Below are 5,774 nucleotides of genomic sequence, written 5' to 3'. Positions count from 1 at the left end.
TTTTCCATGTGAATATTAAAGTCACCAAAAATTAGAATATTATCTGCTATGACTACAAGGTCCGATAGGAATTCAGGGAACTCAATGAGGAACGCTGTATATGGCCCAGGAGGCCTGTAAACAGTAGCTATAAAAAGTGATTGAGTAGGCTGTATAGATTTCATGACTAGATGCTCAAAAGATGAAAACGTCATTTTTTTTTTGTAAATTGAAATTTGCTATCGTAAATGTTAGCAACACCTCCGCCTTTTCGGGATGCACGGGGGATATGGTCACTAGTGTAACCAGGAGTTGAGGCCTCATTTAACACAGTAAATTCATCAGGCTTAAGCCATGTTTCAGTCAGGCCAATCACATCAAGATTATGATCAGTGATTAGTTCATTGACTATAACTACCTTTGAAGTAAAGGATCTAACATTAAGTAGCCCTATTTTGAGATGTGAGGTATCACGATTTGGTTTTGGCCTTTCTATGGAGTTTTTCCTAGACACCGTGCTTCTACACCTGCATTGCTTGATGTTTGGGGTTTTAGGCTGTGTTTCTTTACAGCACTTTGAGATATCAGCTGATGTACGAGGGGCTATATAAATAAATTTGATTTGATTTGATTTCAGTTTCTGCTTGTAAACGGGAAACAAGAGTACGGAGTCGTGATCTGATTTTCCGAATCGCGGACGAGGGAGTGCCTTGTATGCTTGCTTGTGGGTAGAATAGCAGTGGTCTAGGACTTTATTGCCCCTAGTGGCATTGGAGACGTGTTGATGGAAGTTGGGCAAATAAAATTGTCGGGAATCAGAAAGGCAGCCTCTGGGTGTAGAGTATCCTGCTTGTTCATGCCTTGTACAGTTATTTAAGCGCCAGCTTATTATTTTTATTGTCCTGAGGTGGAATGTATACAGCAGTCGCGATTACAGCTGACAACTCCCTCGGGAGGTGGAAGGGCCGACATTTGACCATAAAGTATTCCAAGACCTGAACACTGGGTTGGCACTTCCACCTCGCTGGAATTAGCACACCAGTTGGAGTTGATGAGGAGGCAAACCCCTCCCCCCCTCGATTTCCACAACTCAACTGTCCTGTCCGCCCGGTGATTGGAGAATTCATTGAGTTGGATAGCCATGAGGGGTTCTTGTCTAAGAGTCATGTTTCTGAAAGCAAATAATATTGCAATTCCGAGAGTCCTGTTGGTAGCGAATCCCCGATCGGAGGTCATCCATCTAATTATCAAGTGACTGTCCATTTGCCAGTAGAATGGAGGGAAGAGGTGGGCGGTTTTCCCTTCGCCTTAATCTCACCAGGATGCCCCTTCTCTTGCCTCCGTAATACCAGCGTTTCCTCTTGGGTAGCCCGACAATTGGCTTGGAATTACAGGAGAGCTCTGGGCAGATGAGTCAAAGTAGAAGCCGACCTGATGTTCAAGAGTTCTTGTGGGTTGCAAGAAATAATAGCGGTACATTATGTGAAAATAGACAAAAAATAAACAACAAAATTGTCACAAAATAGCAAAGTTGGGTCGGAGCTTGCAAAACGGTGGCCATCCAGTACGGCGCCATCTTAAGTTTAATGGCTGTGATCAGAGGAAACTGTCGATCGATCGATCAACACTATTGTAGTTACTCCACAATAGTAACCAAAATGACAGACTGAAAAGGAAGCCTGTAAAATATATTCCAAAACATGCATCCTGTTTGCAATTAAGCACTAAAGTAAAACTGCAAAAAATGTGGCAAAGAAATTAACTTTTTGTCCTGAATACAAAGTGTTACGTTTGGGGCAAATCCAACACAACACATCACTGTGTACCACTCTTCATATTTTCATGCATGGTGGTGGCTGCATCATGTTATGGGTATGCTTGTCATCGGCAAGGACAAGGACGTTTTTTAGGATACAAATAAATGGAATAGAGCTAAGCACTGTATCACTTAAAACTACTCTATGGATTCTAATTACTGCACAGTTTGTGTGTGGTGTGTGTGTGTGAGAGAGAGAGGTGTGGTTGGGTACTGTGAGATTCTTTAATCAGCTTGGCTCATTGGACAGGTCAGAGTTTGTTTATGTACAGTACCAGTCAAAAATTTGGACACACGTCCAAAGTTTTAGAACACCTACTCATTCAAGGGTTTTTCTTTATTTTACTATTTGTTACATTACAGAATAATAGTGAAGACATCAAAACTATGGAATAACACATATGAAGTCATGTAGTAACCAAAAACGTCTTAAACAAATCAAAATATATTTCATATTTGAGATTCTTTAAAGTAGCCACCCTTCACCTTGATGAAAGCTTTGCCAACTCTTGGCATTCTCTCAACCAGAGAGGGGCAGTGCGGAAGGTAGCTTAGTGGTGAGAGCATTGGGCCAGTGACTGGAAAGTTGCTGGATCGAATCCCCAAGCTGACAAGATAGAAATCTGTATTTCTGCCCCTGAACAAGGCAGTTAACCCACTGTTGCCCGGTAGGTTGTCATTGTAAATAAGAATTTGTTCTTAACTGACTTGCCTAGTTAAATAAAGGTGAAAATAAAAAAAACAGCTTTACCTGGAAATCTTTTCCAACAGTCTTGAAGGAGTTCCCACATATGCTGAGCACTTATTGGCTGCTTTTCCTCCAACTCATCCCAAACCATCTCAATTGAGATGAGGTAGGATGATTGTGGGTGCCAAGTCATCTGATGCAGCACTCCATCACTCTCCTTCTTGGTCAAATAGCCCTTACACAGCCTGGAGGTGTGTTGGGTCATTGTCCTGTTGAAAAACAAATGATAGTCCCACTAAGCACAAACCAGATGGGATGGAATAGCCATGCTGATTAAGTGTGCCTTAAATTCTAAATAAATCACTGACAGTGTCACCAGCAAAGCACCCCCACATAATCACTCCTCCATGCTTCAAGGTGGAGCACACATGCGAAGATCATCCGTTCACCCACTCTGCGTCTCACAAAGACACGGCGGTTGGAACTAAAAATATAAAATTTGGACTCATCAGACCAAAGGACAGATTTCAACCGGTCTGTCTATTGCTTGTGTTTCTTGGCCAGAGCAAGTCTCTTCTTCTTATTGGTATCCTTTAGTAGTGGTTCCTTTGCAGCAATTCGACCACGAAAGCCTAATTCACACAGACTGTTGATGTTGAGAGGTGTATGTTACTTGAACACTGTGAAGCATTTATTTGGGCTGCAATCTGAGGTGAAGTTAAGTCCAATGAACGTGTCCTCTAGAGCAGAGGTAATTCTGGGTCTTCCTTTCCTGTGGCAGTCCTCATGAGAGCCAGTTTCATCATAATGCTTGATGGGTTTTGCAACTGCACTTGAAGAAACTTTCAAATTTCTTGAAATGTTCCATATTGACTGACCTTCATGTCTGATCACCCCCCTCCCCCCCACCCCACACACTCACACACACATGGGACGGTTGAGCTAACGTGTGCTAATGTGATTAGCATGAGGTTGTAAGTAACAAGAAAATTTCCCAGGACATAGACGTATCTGACATGGGCAGAAATCTTAAATTCTTGTAAATCTAACTGAACTGTCCAATTTACAGTAGCTATTGCAGTGCAAGAATACCATGCTATTGTTTGAGGATAGTGCACAGTTAATAAACCAATTAGGCACATTTGGGCAGACTTGATACAACATTTTGAACAGAAATGCAATGGTTAATTGGATCAGTATAAAATTGTGCACATACACTGCTGCCATCTAGTGGTCAAAATGTGAATTGTGCTTAAACAGGAATAATATTTTTTTGCCTTTCTCTTGAGTTTAAAAAAAAAACATTTTCTTTGTATTATCTTTCACCAGATCTAATGTGTTATATTATTCTACTTTAATTTTACAATTCCACAAACCTCAGTGTTTCCTTTCAAATGGTATCAGGAATATGCATATCCTTGCTTCAGGTCCTAAGGTTAGATTTGGGTATGTCATTTTTGGTGAAAATTGAAAAAAAAGGCTCCGATCCTTAAAGTAATGATGGACTGTCATTTCTCTTTGCTTATTTGAGCTGTTCTTGCTATAATAAGGACTTGGTCTTTTCCCAAATAGGGCTATCTTCTGTATACTACCCCTACCCTGTCACAACACAACCACACCACAACTCAAACACATTAAGAAGGAAAGAAATTCCACAAATTAACTTTTAACAAGGCACAGTTGTTAATTGAAATACATTCCAGGTGACTACCTCATGAAGCTGGTTGAGAGAATACCAAGAGTGTGCAAAGCTGTCAAGGCAAAGGGTGGCTACTTAGAAGAATCTCAAATATAAAATATATTTAGTTTTGTTTAACATTTTTTGGGTTACTACATGATTCCACATGTGTTATTTCATAGTTTTGATGTCTTCACTATTATTCTGCAATGTAGAAAGTAGTAAAAATAAAGAAAACCCTGGAATGAGTAGTTGTGTCCAAACTTTTGACTGGTACTGTATGTGTTCCAGAGTAGAGAGTAGAGTGCAGGTTGTTGGTGGCACCTTAATTGTGGAGGACAGACTCATAGTAATGGCTAGAACGGAATAAATGGAATGGTATCAAACTCAGGGTAGCCTAGTGGTTAGCGCGTTGGACTAGTAACCGAAAGGTTGCAAGTTCAAATCCACAAGGTACAAATCTGTCATTTTGCCCCTGAACAGGCAGTTAACCCACTGTTCCTAGGCCGTCATTGAAAATAAGAATTTGTTCTTAACTGACTTGCCTAGTTAAATAAAGGTCAATCAAACACAGATAACATTCCAATAACTCCTTTCCAGACATTATTATGAGCTGTCCTCCCCTCAGCAGCCTCCTGTGGAGTAGTGTTCCAGAGTAGAGAGACCCACAGTAGCAACTGTAATTGAGTACTAGCAGTGTCTGCTGTGGCATGTGGGAAGGTGCAAGTTACATGAAAAATATCAAATCTCTCAATGTTTGAATGGCTCAATGTTCATTTCAAAGAGCACCAAATTCATATATTTATCTGTTGAAATCATTTTCTTTATTTTTTAGCCTGAGTGAAGAGTACACGAGAGTGACTTTGACTGGCTTTGGGCTAAGCCCACAGTGTCTTCAAATCTTATAAACACCCCTGATTGTTTTAGGTGGATTTTAAGATATTCGCACGAAAATCTGTTGCCAATTGGATGGAATCCTAGTTATTGAGAAACAGGTCAAATTATGTAAAAAATTGCAATAAAATGTTTTCTATTGATTAGAATTGGAGGCAGCTGACAGCAGCAAGAACTAAACTAAATCTTGAAGAAACTCGCCATATTAAACAAATATTGTTGGTTTACTACTCTCCTCAAATAACAGCCAAACTAAGTACACGTATGTCCTTGTGCGCTGCTGGGACTTGGCTTGAACAAACTTTTGTTTCTCTGTAGCATGGTAGAAGATCAACAGTAATACATAATTGGAATAGACAAGCCAGTCTGTTTAACTGATAAGTCAAAAACCACATCCTCAATGCCAGTCTCTTTGAAATGCAATCAAAACTGTTAAATAATGTTTTATCTATATTATATATTGCACACTTATTACACACTATTGATATAGCTACAGTAATATGGTACATCAGGCCAACTCAAAGGACCATGCAAATGGATTTTACAATATTCAACATATCTGTTTCTGGCATAGCTTCTCCAAATAGATAAGGTATTGCAAAAAGGACAGAAATAGAGCATACTCTTACTTTTAACATTATTAGCAAAATTTCAGTTGCGTTTTACTGTACTATACAGTACAGCAGGTTACAGTAATTATCCAATGTTAATTGTAGAAC

Source organism: Oncorhynchus mykiss, chromosome 20 (assembly GCF_057628025.1).
Source record: "Oncorhynchus mykiss isolate SJ-2025 chromosome 20, ASM5762802v1, whole genome shotgun sequence".
Classification (NCBI taxonomy): domain Eukaryota; kingdom Metazoa; phylum Chordata; class Actinopteri; order Salmoniformes; family Salmonidae; genus Oncorhynchus; species Oncorhynchus mykiss.
Note: the sequence above shows the minus strand (reverse complement) of the source record.